At 43.0% G+C, this 15217-nt stretch overlaps 1 pseudogene; it reads left to right on the top strand.

Annotated features, from left to right (window-relative positions):
* The first annotated feature begins 6657 nt into the window (after positions 1-6657).
* Positions 6658-6776, top strand: LOC111872840 (annotated as a pseudogene).
* The last annotated feature ends 8441 nt before the right edge of the window (positions 6777-15217 follow it).

The raw sequence follows: 15217 nt of genomic DNA, 5'->3' as shown, positions 1-15217 counted from the left end.
TTCCTTTTGTCTTCGTAAGCATCACCCAACAATTAAATTAACTTCTTTGATGAACCTTACCGCCATCTTTGAGCCGACTGACTAGATAGTGTGGGAACTTTAACGTCTCACAACCTTATGGGCCTTCACGGCCTTGTACAGGGATAGTTTTACTTTGCTGTTTATACTTTACAATTTATTTTAATAAAATATTAGGCGAAAATGGATAATTTCGTATTATCCATTCAAAGAACTAAAATATTTGACAATGACTCAGATTCCGTATTCTGACACACGTACAAAGATACACAGTACCAAATTTTTCCATTCCATTTAGAAAGAGTGGATATGTCAGTAGCCGAAAGGACAGGTCTGCCGAAGCCAGACTGGCAGTGGATTCCTGCGAATTAGTTCTGCCGTTTGCCTGGAAGACAAATGTTAACTTTCAACTGAAACTGATATGCATATCTGACACCACGTTTCTCAGACAACGTGGCAGCTTCTGCACACAGAATTTCTAACCGTTGCTACTCGAGCATGAGGATGCTCCTGATAATGGCAGCGAGACAATGATTCGATGTGCATATTTCCTCTTAAATAATAAGAACATTTAACTTTCATATTTGAAACTGCCGACATCAAACACTGCATTTCACTGATGTTTCTCAAAGGAGGCTACCTATTTTGAATACATCTTTGCTCTCCTGAATCTATTGTATTAATTCAGGAGCGCCTGCTAGTTAGGCAGATTGCTCTGCGGCTCGCCTCACTTCGCCACGTGGTTTGAACTTTTAGATAAGCTCGGAGCTTGCTTCCTGTCCAAACATGGCGCTCCACCGCACAGGACAATCAGCTCTACTGCCTCTGCCTGTTAGACTCTGTTTCCTAAAATATCCTTCGAAATCCTACTAACCTGAGTTACGTGAGTCTGTCCGTCTGTCCCATAATTCAATTACGGACATCAACATTACTAATTCCAATTCAGGGGCAGGTAAAATACGAACAGAAGTTAGGTCTGCGGTACTGATAATAGGTCCATAGTCCTTTATCCATGTTTGCAGAGGTGTAATTACATATAAACAAATAAATGGTAAAAGTAAAGTAGTTCCTTTGCTTAATTAATTAAGCACCAAGCCATGAAGATATATGGGACAGTGGAGTATACTTCAGCATTCCTGTGCTCGACCCTAGGCGAAGATGAGTGGTCAGCTTCACACTCCAGCCGCTTTAACTCCGGTGCCACTGGACACTGTGGAGAGGAGAAAAATCTCTTGGCCCTGCCGGCAATTTAACTCCGGCCGTCCAGCCCGTAGCCCTCGCTATATAGAGTTAGTTATCCTGGCTCCTAATTAAAAAAAGTAAAAATCAATATTTAGGTGAAAATGCAATTTCTGAGGACAAGAAGTATTTTGAGCCCTGAAGATGGAGGTAGCATGTTAGATAACCTAGCACAAGAAATTACGTAGGTCGCGCAAGAGAGGGGAATGTGAGGTGGACAGTTCTCATACTTGCCAAAAGATTTGTCGTGCAGCAGACTAACCTGCTTCAACTGCGCAAACGTCAAATTTTCTATCAAACGGAACGGTCCATTTTCGCGACTCCGCCAAAAAGAACGAACACATTGTTTTGAGTGGATGCCTTCATGCCGAAATTCCATGCCATGCCAAAATCCAGAGGACCGTAATACGTATGAATACAAATAACATAACTACAATGAGAACTACTGAAGATTTAAGACGAAAAACGAAAAACTATTTCATTTTGACGTGTATAGTTACTGTAACAGGTTTACTGCGTGCTCTGGAAGCGGTCCGACATGAAAGCCAACTTCACACTGAACCGAAGTTTGCATTGCCAGTGTCAACCAGAAAATCCTGCATCTTGCCAGAGGCATACATAATGATTACAATTTGTATTTTTTTAAGAAACATTAATTATGTAGCAGTGATTTCGATACTGTGAAGAACGAGCAGCCTCCGTAGTCCAGGGGTAACGTTACCACCTCATGACTCTAGGTACCCGGGTTCAAACCAGGCGGAGGTCGTGGAATTTTTAAGGACGGAAAAATTCAGGGAACAAGTCCTCCGGGAGGGACTTCAAGCCGTAGGTCCCGTGTCGTAGTTTTACGGCATGTAAAAGAACGTCATGTCTCAAGCAGACCTCTGAGCCAAATTTGTAAGGACATTTCCGGCCCAACAATAGTCTCTAACGCCTCTGGTAGGTGGGGGAAGCATCTAGATACCGCTGAGCCAGTAGAGGAAGAACTCGCTGGCTGAGTCGGGACTGATAGTACGCACCAGTACCGGTAGGGTATAGAGACTGGTAGAATATCATAGGGGGACGTAGAATAGACCACTGGTCGCGGTGCATGGGAAACCCACCCCCTCCAGTAATAATAATAATAATAATACTGTAGCGTGTTTTGTGTGTCACGCTACAAATAAATTCACGTGGGTCTCAAATTCCGTAGAACCTTTATTGTTCTTCACTTATACACTCACACGCTTTGCAATTGTCATCACTTGCAGTGTTACAAATACTGCTTACAATATCTCGGCGGTACTGGACTCTCTTCTTCGACGGATGTTCAAGACACTCTTCTTCGAAGGTTGGACAAAGACTGACTTCTTCGACGGATATTCCAAGACTGACTTCTTAGACGGCAGGATGAAGACTGACTGTGCGAATGCATTCAACCCCGCTATATAACCTCGGTCGCTGCTATGCAACGAACCCTCTGTTATAACCATGGAGACTCCTGTTAGAACTACAATGGAGCGGTTGTTGTTTCCTATGCAACGGTCTGTTCTAGCGTTTCCATAGAAGTGACTCTTCTGGATTCCCGACACGTTACAATACTGTGAAGAACACTAAGAGTACAGGGCGATGTAAACTCGTCTGTGGATTTGTATTTCTTTATCATATTGCCCATCGAAACGTAGTTTCCACGACAAAATTTCGCTAAATGCTATGTCTTAATAAATAATGTTAAAGTAAACTGGCCGTCGTGGCTGTAACACCACTCACACTGCACACATTCACACATAACTGCCACATTATTTCATTAAATAGAGAGCCGGATAGCTCAGTCGGTATAGCGACTGGCTACGGGCTGGACGACTGAGAGGTCGGAGTTCGAGTTCCGTTAGGCTCAAGAATTTTTTCTCCATAGCGTCCAGACAGCCTCTGGGGCCCACCCAGCTTTCTATCCAATTGGTAACAGGGGCTCCTTCCTTGGGGTAAAGCAGCAGGGGCGTGAAGCTGACCACTCATCTCAAACTAGAGCTGAGGTCAAGAAAATATGGAATTATACACATATTCTCCCATACGCCTTCATGGCGTAGTGCTTAATTAGTTAAGCACAGGGACAATTTTACCTTTATTTTATTAAGTATTCTCGCATGGGAAAATATTTTTAAGCAGTTCTAACAGAGCCTCACGTTTAATTGGTTAGCACCCCTGCTTTGTATACGGCAGTTCCTGGGTTTAATTAATCTCGATCGGAGACAGACTCTCATGAGGTTTCTCATTCTTTTCTTCAGACGGCCCAAACAAACTTTGTAGCAAGAGTAAGCGTACCTTACAATGGATCACGATAGCAAACACAGCTTAAGGTCATGAAATAAGGAGGAGGGGGTGCATGGGGCGCCGGCCGGGGTCAAACGCTCCATCACCGCAGAGTACATTCCGGCCAGCCATTCGCAAGCACCGAGTGTGGTGTTCCGAAGTTTGCATAATTTAAATACTTCAGCTAAGACAAATGGCGACCTGTCACTTCACAGCTTGTGGCCGCGCCATAGCTCAAGCGGTTAGTCGCTGGCTTCCCAACTCGGCGGCCCGGGTTAGAGTACGAGTCTTGTCAAGTGGGATTTGTGGGGGATAAAGTGGCGCTGGTGCGGGGTTTCTCCGAGTACTTCGGTTTCCCCTGCCAATCTTCATTCCACCAAATTCTCCATCGTCATAATCACCCGGGGCAGGCTACAATAGGCCAATCAGTGGCCGCCGTGCCGTGTGGACCCAGACTCCACCCCCCACTAAGCGAATTTAATTACATCACAGATTTATGAATGTCTCAGAACGAAGAGAATACATGAAAATTAGCTTCAATAAACAATTGTCATTATAAAACAAGAGACACAAGCAATGCATTATTTCCGTTTCCTGTTCAGTGAGTCATGAGAGGAAGAAAATACTTTAAAATTCACTACAAATATAGTTATAAGAAAGCTCTATTTCGTGTATCAGTTATCATTATGGGCAGGACAAGTAGAAAGCAAGGCGGATACGAAAGTACATATAAGATCGAACTCGAAAATCCTATATGGAAGAGACATTTGACAGGTGTGGGAGTAGACAGTAGGACAATATTAGAATTGATTTCAGGGAACTGCGATGGAGCGGGCGGATTGGATCTAACCAGGACACAACTGGAACCAAACACTGTAACGAAAATGCAGGTTCCCTAGCAACAAGTCTCTATACTTGTCCTCGGTAACGAAATTAGTCCGAAAGTAAAATCTTTGAACAGAAGAGAACGTCTGAAATTCAGTTCTATGGCGATTACCAAGCATAATATTTGGCGTAATTTTTCTCGAAACATAGCAAAAATGACATAGAAAACAGTAACTACTAAATTCACGACAATACACGAAGTCGAAACTCGATGACCACTGAAAGAAACTGCACAGAAAGAGAATCAATGCCCAGTACATTGGCGCAAGCAAATCAACATTTGACAGAAACATAAAACAAAGTTTGGGTATCCCTGTTTTGAACTCACCGCCATGTAGGTTGATGACGACGATGAGGACTCCCTCAGCTGCCTGTGCGCCATTGTATCGTCAGGTGTGAACATAAACGTCACCTTTTTCTGCCTCGAATCTGAAAGAGAGAGAGAGATAATACGTTTTAAAAACATTTTTTATGCTCGCGGTTACAAAATGCAAACGAGAATACTTACAATATCGGGCGGTTACGCAATACATGGATGTACAAAACAACACATTTTTTTAATGCTAGTGGGGTGGGACTAAGTCCCTTGTACTGCGGCCACTTCTGGTCTATTGTACCAGCCCCAGATGATAGGTGAGGGTGATTGTGGAGCAACTGGTGGAATGAAGATTGGCAGGGGAAACCGAGGTACTGGGAAAAAACACGCCCCATCGCTACTTTGTCCACCACAAATCCCACTTGACCATACCCGGGATCGAAACCGTGCCACCACGGGGGGAAGCCAGCGACTAACCGCTTGAGCTATGGCGCGGTCCAAACAACACAGTAGACTTATTTCAATTCATAACCCTTACCAAGTATCGTAAGGGTAATTAAACCAATAAGATTACAAATACGGGGCAGGTAGCATAGACAAACAAGAACTGCACATGGTATTTGGAGTGAAAACCCAATTGGAATTCTTATGAAGTACACGGACAGAAGAATTTCAAATTCAAAGAATTACTTTATGAGAATGCACCCTGCCATGAGCATCCACGAGCCGGAAGTTTCTATTCATCTAAGCAACTATTTGTAACTAAGGTAAGGTAAGGTAAGGTAAAGTTGTCCCTGTGCTTAACTAATTAAGCACTACGCCATGAAGACGTAATGGAGAGTGGATGTATAGATCCACATTTTCTTGACCTCGTTATTAGTTGGGGGTGAGTGAGCAGTTTCACGTCCTGACAGCTTTACCCCCTGGGGAAAGAACCCCCGATATCCATTGGCTAGAAGCCTGGGTGGGCACCAGAGCCAGTCTAGACAATGTGGAGAAGAGAAAATTCTTGTCCTCACCGGGACTTGAACTCCGACCCCTCGGTCATCCAGCCCGTAGCCAGTCTCTATATCGACTGCGCTATCCCATCTCCTACTATCTGTTAGTACTCAAGGAAGATTCTGGGCCACAGAACTGCTTAGTTAAGCAATATAGCTGTCAATTAATTATTTATAAAAGTTGTNGTCACCGCCGTGAAAGCCTCAAATCTTACATAGTTGTTATTAGTTACTAATTTTGTTAGTTATCTAACTAGTAATGTATTTAGTTACTAATTAATTCGTTTCCTTGTAAATTCGTCACAATGTTATTACAATTACAGTCGGAAAACCTGAAGGGAAGAAGCCGCTAGGGAGAACTTGGTAAATATGGCTCTTTACAGGTCTATTATTATATCATCGAGTCTGTATAGTCTCGACACTGAATCCCTGTTACATGCTGCTCGTTACTCAGGACAAGAACTCTGATCCACTTGCTACTGGGTTGGAGCAGGAAACATTCCAACTTTGACAAAAATATCAGAATACATAACAATGTAGTGCTTTAGCTCCGAGTTTCGGTAATTTGAAACAAAACAAAGCCTAGTTTATACAAGGTCATAAATGGAGATTTCTATGTATCCCATAAACCATTTCGCAGAATTTTCTGAAATTTGACACTGAAAACTCCAGCCAAAATATGTCGTGAATTTGCGACTTTCAGCACATATAGACATATAATATAGCCTAGTCTACACATCATCATAAAAGAAACATCCACGTATTCCACAAATTCTCCCGCCGAGTTTGCTGAAATTCGATACGGGAAACTTTTACTGACTTTACAAATATAAGTTATCTTATCATAGCCAAAGAACGCCGCTGTTAATTATGCAGACTACAATATAGAGAACACCTCATCAAACCTATTTAGCCAACGGCAATATCACGTTGAAAACACCGGTTCCCGTCCGATCACCGAAGTTAAATAACATTGGGCGTGGTTAGTATTTCGAAGAGTGACCGCTTAGGAACACCACGTGCTGTTTGTATTTCATTTTAGGCCGCGCCATAGCTCAAGCGGTTAGTCGCTGTCTTCCCACTTCGGCGGCGGCACGGGTTCGATCCTGGGTCTGGTCAAGTGGGATTTGTGGCGCTGGGTTGGGTTTTCTCCGCGTATTTCGGTTTCCCCTGCCAATCTTCATTCCACCAATTGTTCCACAGCCAGACACGGTAGCCGAGCGGTCTAAGGCATGTACTGTCTTCGCTCGCTTGGAAACCGGGATCGTGGGTTCGAATCCCACTCAGGGCATGGATATTTACTTTGTGTGTGCGCGTTTCTCTGTGTTTGTGTACAGGTAGAGGCCTTGTGACGAGCTGATCATCCGCCCAAGGAGTCCTACCGTATGTGTAAAGATCTAGAAAAACCGAAGTGAACGGAGAAGTTCATGGAGGTAGGCCTAGGCCCACTGGGGCTGTAGTGCCAAGGAAAAAAAATGCTCCACAATTACCCTCACCTATCATCTGGAGCTGGTGCAATAAGACAGAAGTGGCCGCAGTACAAGGGACTTAGTCCCACCCCACTAGCATTAAACCTAATTAAGAATTAATTCAACGACGATTCAACATGAGATTGATTTTAACACACGGGTTAAATCGTATCTGCAAGGTCTCTCCCTCGATTTTCCCACAGCCACTGAAAGGTATAGCTAGTGCCTCGTAACTTTACCCGCGCGGAAATGTAAACGCTGTTGTGGAGCACGCGAAGCTGTGGTGACGTTCAGAGCTACTCCCCGAGTGGAAAGCATTGCCTACGGAGACGGGGAGTAGATACACAACGTACTATACACCTGACAGCACTCCAAGACGCTACATTCCAAACGTTGACGTAAGCTGATAAGACTGCCCCCCCCCCAACATCCCCAGCTCCGCGATAGATGGCATCTCCCTTCTACCACGGCTAGAGTTCCGAGGAATTAACAGTACGAATATAGAATGTCCCAGGAGGAATGTGCCAAACAAAGGAAGGGTGTTCCTTATGTTATAGTATGCCGATATAACCCAAAACACCTATGTCCAAAGTTGAACGGTTACGGAGATAATGGCCCGAGAAAAGTGTGGTCTTCTGGCGGGTCCACGCACTGTACCTGTCAGCTGGCATGTCTTATCTACGTTTGTCCTTGAGTGTGGTGATGGAAGCTCACGTTAGCCCCATACACTCGCATACCAGAACGCGCAGTCAGCAATGTTACGTCAGCGCTTGCCATTCATGTGTCATGTATAGTGCTTGGAACTCTTAACGACAACTTTGACATGGCGTACGAGTTTTTGTAGTTCAATTTAATGGCTTCATGTCACTCACAAGTTAGTTTGATGTTACGTACATTATTAACATTACAGAAACCACATAGTCCTGCCTGTTTCAATATGTATTTTATAATCAACAAGTGTGTAACACCGATCAAAATTTTCACACTTCCCTGGCCATTATCTCCGTAACCGTTCAACTTTGGACTTAGGTGTTTTGGGTTATATCGGCATACTTTAACATAACGAACACCCTCCCGAAGTTTGGCACATTCCTCCTGGGACACTCTGTATATAGACCCACTGGGGATCCTCAAAAACTTAATTTTCCGTCAATGTTTGTATTTTTATCTGATTTATCCACGACTACAGAAATGAGAAATTAAAAATGAACAAAGGGTCGCTTTTCTAATAACTAAATACCGTTGCGTATCGACTGACTTTCACGGGACGTAGTCAACACTATCAGTACTATTCCTGTAACAGGCCGTGGAGACTCATAGTGTTGTGAGACGTCGAGGTCCCACATTTTCTAGACAATCGGCTCGCGGATGGCGGTGAGGTCGTGAGTCTTCCGCGCAGACGGCTCTTTACTCCCCAGAAAAATCCCTTGTACGTATTTCGGTTAGAGGCTGAGTCGACCCCAGGGCAGTGTGTGGCTGGAAGGATTACGTCAATTGAGAAATCTATCGACCTCGTCGATAAATGAACCCGCGACCTTCTGGCCTGTATCATAGTGGCCCCCGCCATTCTCAGTAGTACCTCGGCCTATTTAGCGTGAAATAACGGAATTATTAATGAATATTAAACTGAAGACCATGTGGTGGGAAGCGATTGTGGTCTAACTTAAGACGGACCTACTAGCCGGGTATTTTTCCCGAAGAACGGTAGAAAATCCACATAGGAGAAGCATCAGTCAGGACGTCAATCTATGAGACGAGATCTGAACCCGAATACGAAGTAAAACCGGTACTCACTAGACCGTGACCTTCTGCAGGGGCCGTAGTCTGTAGGCATGAACCACACAGTTTGCCCAGCACTGCTCCAGAGACTCCTCCGGAGGATGGCGACTGTAATGTCAGTGACAGAGCCACGGAAACTAATGCAGTCCACAAGAATGGCGCTTCGAGAGGGCAGGGGACTGCCTTCTTTTCAAGCACAGTCTCTATCACATCTTCCAGCCACAACTAGTTACCAGTTTATGCGGGTTGAGATGTCGGTTCTGTAATATAACTGATGTCATGTCATTGTAAGAAAACTCCTTTTGGAGACAAGAAAGAATGTTCCATTTCTTCATTTCATTTCTCCCTTCGTGTGGGAACTGCCACTTGCGGTTACCTCTTATACACATGCAGGTCTTTCTCTTACAGCGAACTGGCAGGCTACGAACCAGGTGGAAAATGGACTAATACACTGTAAACACCATGGACGAATTTTCCTCTAGATTCCAGCATGTTTGTTAATGTGCTTTATTAATTAAACACACAGTACAAGGTTGTCATCAATAGTTACACCGCTAGCCCTGAAATGCCCTGTTTTTATGGATTCTGAGGTTTCACTAATGCGTTGAACAAAAGCTCGTCATTGGAGTCTACCCTGAGAAAATATCAACAAAGTTCACGTCTTAAAACGTATTTTGTCTTATTCGCTTAGGTCTCCCAAGCAGTCTCTTCTCTTATGATCGTCTGATTAAAATCGTGTCTGGGTTTCTCATCTCTTCCATACGTGCTACACGCCCCAATACATTCATCCTTCCTGATTTGATAAACGTCATAGTATCTGGTGAAGAGTTCAATCTATGAGGCCCCACCTTCTCTCTCATGGAGTTAAGCCCTTCTTGAGAGGCCGCAAACTGTGCAGCTACTCAAGGATTTCCCTGTATTTTATAGAACCCGAAGGTTCTTTGCCGTGTTCACAAGATCCCTCCACTAGTCCCTATCCTGAGCCAGATCAATCCAATCCATATCATCCAATCCTATATCTCTAAGATCCATTTTAACATTGTTCACCTACCTACGCCTTAGTCTTCCCAGCGGTGTCTTTTCTTCTGGCTTCCCCACCAATATCCTATATGCATTTCTCTTCTCCCCTATTCGTGCTACATGCTCTGCCCACCTCATCCGCTTTGACTTGATCATTCTAATTATACTTGGAGTAGAGTACAAGTTATGAAGCTCCTCATTATGCAGTTTTCTCCAACATCCTGTCACTACATCTCTCTTCAGTCCAAATATTCTCCTCAACACCCTGTTCTCAAACACCCTCAGTCAGGCCCCTCATTACGCAATTTTCTCCAGCCTCCCATCACTTTCTCCCTTCGGGTGCAAATATTCTCTTTAGCAAACTGTTCTCAAACACCCTTAAATTTGATGCTTTGTTGTGGGAAATCTCAAGACAAACAAGACAATTATTTTGAACGAGAATCAGGATGTCAATTTATCATCATTATCATCATCTTCATTATCATCTCTAAACATTCCCGAGCTAATGTTATCTGTAATCTTCGCGTTCTCATTCATCCTGCTGTATAAACCTTGCCTACTGGTATTGTCTGAAAGTTCCACTAAGGGTTCTGAGATCGACTGGACGTGTAGTTCGGACAACATTTTGATGAGGACACCTCTTGGGAAGTACAGAAATTAAAAATAATAGTAAGAAATACACTATCTCCTCGGCAGCGCCATAGCTCAAGCGGTTAGTCGCTGGCTTCCCACCGCAGCGGCCCGGGTTCGATCCCGGGGTCTGGTCAAGTGGGATTTGTGGTGGACAAAGTGGCGCTGGGGCAGGTTTTCTCCGAGTACTTCGGTTTCCCGTGCCAATCTTCATTCCACCAATTGCTCCACAATCACCCTCACCTATCATCTGGGGCTGGTACAATAGACCAGAAGTGGCCGCAGTACAAGGGAATTAGTCTCACCCCACTAGAGATAAAAAAAACACTATCTCCTCAAGAAGGGCTCAGTTCCGTAAGTAAGAGGTACACTAATGAAACAAGGTTTAAACCATGGTGCTGAAAGACGGATATATAAAAAAGGCTAAAACTAAAATTCCTTCTATCCCGAAGTACTGAGCCACGCTGATAACCTACCCAAATGACACAGCAAGAGAAACACACAGGAGTGAAGGAAACCTCCAGACAACAAATGGAGGAGTTGGGGCAATCAGCTTCCTTCACACTGAACCGAGTGGACACCCGGATACCAAAGCGTCGTGTCACGAAAACCTAACTGAGGCAGTCATGAACTTTGTATCCGAAATGCACGAGCATCGAGACCAATATGGCTCGCAGAACCACATATTTCTTTATGATTCATTTAGAAAAGCTTTCTATAATTCACATTAGCACATTACCATATTTTTTTTTCTCTATGGCTCTACAGCCATTTGGGCCTTGGTCGCTTTTTCAGCTTCTTAATCCTACATACATTCAGTAGAACTCCTTGGACGGGGGATCAGTCCGTCACAAGGCCGCTACTTACACACAGAACTACATAAACACAGAATAAACGTACACACATCCATTCCTGGAGTGGGATTCGAACCCACGATCCCAGCTATCGAGCGCCTTAGACCGTGCGGTCACTGTGATCGGCACAGTATCATATAATCAGTCTTCAAGTTTATGGCTTCATCTCTGACTCGGAACTCGGATAGTTACAGAGTAGGGAAGTTAGTTGGATGTCGTGTTGATGATAAGATGATTACTGAGTAATAAATGCCAGGGGTTGTTAAAGGAAGCTGGCATGGCCCACTTGTAGATACCGTTCTGACACCTACCTGGAGTAAATGAGGACTAAGGCTCAGTCAGAGGAGTCTGTTTCAGGACCGAGATTTGAAATTGGAATTTCAAGAATAAAATGAAGCAGTAGTCCTACGTGCTACCACCGCGACGTTCGGTGACAAGTCATACAGAATACACTTTGAAAGCAGACGCTCTCTAAACTGGAGTGCAACTTTTCGCTCTTGTTGGAAGGGAGAGTAACATATTCGTCCTCTCTTAAACCTAAAAACGACAATTTGCATTTTAGTAGGGAACACTAACCGCATGTCTTTGGACCCTCGATGCTCTCGGAAGGGTGTTGGATGCCCATGAGAATTTTAAATTATTCAAAGCAGATAATTGATTGTTCGCCCATAGTGATAATGCATGCAAAGATTTCTGCTCTATGAACTGAATCTCGTCCCTGTGACACGTAGTTCGAGTCTCGTATTAATTGCGAGGTTCAGACGTAAGTAGTGAAGACGTTTTCTGCGAAAATTTTGGTACATTTATGTTTATGTGAGACAGTGTATGCCAAAATATTTTGGAAAACGTCTTGGTGTGAGAGCACCTGGTGCAAAATTATTCGCAATCAGCGTCAATTTCCACCAATTTTCCAGTAAATTCTTATGGTGTCACTTATAAGCTATACGTACTTATCGATCAACTGACGATCCCTGATGCATAATATTAATTTTCATTCCACGATACGCATTAAGCTTACCAAGTCCAAACTTAAATAAAATATATTAACTCTCTTTGGAAGAGAATACAAGGTCCATCAAAGAAAGTCATCTTATAATTCCATCCAATGATACAGTGTTAGTTTTGCTTGTAGAAGATACAAGGGTTCGATAAAACAATGGAAACACTACAGACACCGTACATATTTCTTTATTAGTATAGTATTGGTACAACTGTTGCCTTCAATACTGCTGCAGTCCTTCTTGGAATGGACTCGTACAAGTTTTGAACAGTCTACAGCGGATTTTTAAACTATTTTGCTGAAGAACATCTTCAAGTTCTTTAGCAATGTTGAAGGTGGGATTCTGTTCCTCGCTCTAGTCTCCAAAACTGACCAGAGTGGTTCAATGATGTTCAGATCTGGTGACTGTGCTGGCCAGGGAAAATACTGAGTTCAACTTCATGCTCTTCGAACTATGACTGAACAGTTCCAGCTGTGTGAATGGAGGCATTGACATCGTGGAAATCTGCATTGTTGTTCAGAAATAATGCCTGGATCATGGGCTACACCTCATTACCTAACCTGACCCTGAGTTCAGGAAAATACAAGATATTTATACTTGGCGGTAGTCAAGCTTACGACCGTTCAAATGGCTAAGATGCCGTTGTAGCATAATATAAGTAAGATACGCACGATTTGTTTTGCAAAGCCTGCACTGACAGAAGACTTGTATACAGTGCAGAAGTAAAATTTTTCAATAACATGTTATATGTGGGATACGTATATTTGATGAAAGGCCAAGCATATTCGTACGAGACAAATCCATCTTGTTGCCAGAGAGGATGTTACATATGGACTACGACCGCAAGGGTTCAGTTGAAAATAACAATTCTGGTCATGAGTCTCATGGGGCTTGGCACCAAGACGAACCGATTGGCGGTACATTGACAGACGTAAAGTAACTTTGACTTTGACTGAGTTCAGTTGTTCAGTTGTTGGCGTTGTGGGATCTGTAAGGACGTAAGCAGACAGTGTTAAAACCCATTACCAGGAAACGACTAGAGAAGACTGAAAAGACTTTATGTGTGCTGTAGTTACAGTTATATTTGGAGTGTATAACTCAGTGAGACTGTTGTAATTACTTGTAGTTACAATCCGTAAGTGGTCAATAAATCTAATTATCCAAAACCCCGTCGAGAGTCACTCATACAAGTGACAATATAATGCTTTATGGCATACATGGGAAAGCTCATTTATGGCCTTTCTGAAATGTGGATTTCACGAGTATTATGTGTAATACAAGGGCAGCATAGTCCAAGAATTAAAGACAAAGTCGCACTAAAAATATATTATACATTACAGAGAGANGAATTGAGTAGCACCTGAAGATGGCATTCTTATGCCGAAACATGTAGTGAAAGTGAGAGAAGAAGATAGATAAGTGTATGCACTGCAAGACGGAATAAACAAATCATGAACGTAAATTAGAGTGTATGCTAATTCATGTAATGTTAACTAAGTTATTTATTATAACATCTAAGGTTTCAAATCACTATATATCGCAGTTCTATATGATGTGAAAAAGTGGACATTCTATACAGTGGAACAGTTTTGGCGTAGGTGAGACACCTGCTGATGGCCGTTTGGGGCCGAAACATGTTGTGAAGGGAAGGAGTGATGGAAATAGTTGCCTTGTTGACGGAATTATATTGTGTAATTAAAACACATATTAATGACATTTTAAGAACATTTAAACTGACATTTTAGTGAGGTGAATGTAAGTTTGGTGTCATCTAAAATAGAAAGTGTATTGCATTATAGATGGAAGAAAAACTGTACGAGTGATACTTAAATGCAACATGATGGCAAAATATAATATTTTATTTGGAAATGAAGAAAATGTGTACGGACGCTTTTCCAACTAGGCAATGATAAAGAAAAATCCTAAGAAAACGGAATGTACAGAAATTAGAACGCAGTCTTCTGGGATGTGGCGCCGTGTAGATATTGTGTTCACCGATGTTTCGGAGGAACGTATCGCCTCCATCTTCAGGGTAGAAGAAAAAAGAAGAAAATCCGAAAGCGAAGAACCAGCGAGAGCAGGTACTAGGAGACCAAGACATTAGTTTAACGTCTAGTTTGATAATGTCTTAGACTAATGCTTAATCTGCTAGTTAATCTCGCTGGTTCTTCGCTTGCGGATTTTCTTCTTTTTTCTTCTACCCTGAAGATGGAGGCGATACTTTCCTCCGAAACGTCGGTTAACACAACATCTACATGGCGCCACATTCCAGAAGACTGCTTTCTTCATATTCACCGCCGTGAAAACCTCAAATCTTACAAACAAAAATTAAATCACGTGTTTTCAGCTCGGGAATGATCCATATCGACATGGAAACCTCTGTTGCGTCAGGTGTCACGTGAATGTACTGAAAGCAAAAATCTGTACGTCCCCAAAAACACACTCTGAAATAACAGTGTACGACGTGGCTGGAGGCTCGTATATGGTTCAGGGGAATGACAATGCCATCTAGCACCATCAACATTTATATCTGGGAGTCTACAGAAATATCCTTATGGGCCAGAACTAGATTGCAGCAGGCTCTTCTTCTGACTGTAGAAATATATCCCCGTCGTGAACCAGGGTTGCTCTCTACCCCAAACACTATACTAAGCGCGACCTTAGGAGTAAGATTGGGTGACGTTTCACGAAGCTTCTCAAATGCTTTTGTTACATAAAG

Source organism: Cryptotermes secundus, unplaced genomic scaffold (genome assembly GCF_002891405.2).
Source record: "Cryptotermes secundus unplaced genomic scaffold, Csec_1.0 scaffold79, whole genome shotgun sequence".
NCBI lineage: Eukaryota > Metazoa > Arthropoda > Insecta > Blattodea > Kalotermitidae > Cryptotermes > Cryptotermes secundus.
This window is presented reverse-complemented; position numbering and strand designations above follow the sequence as displayed.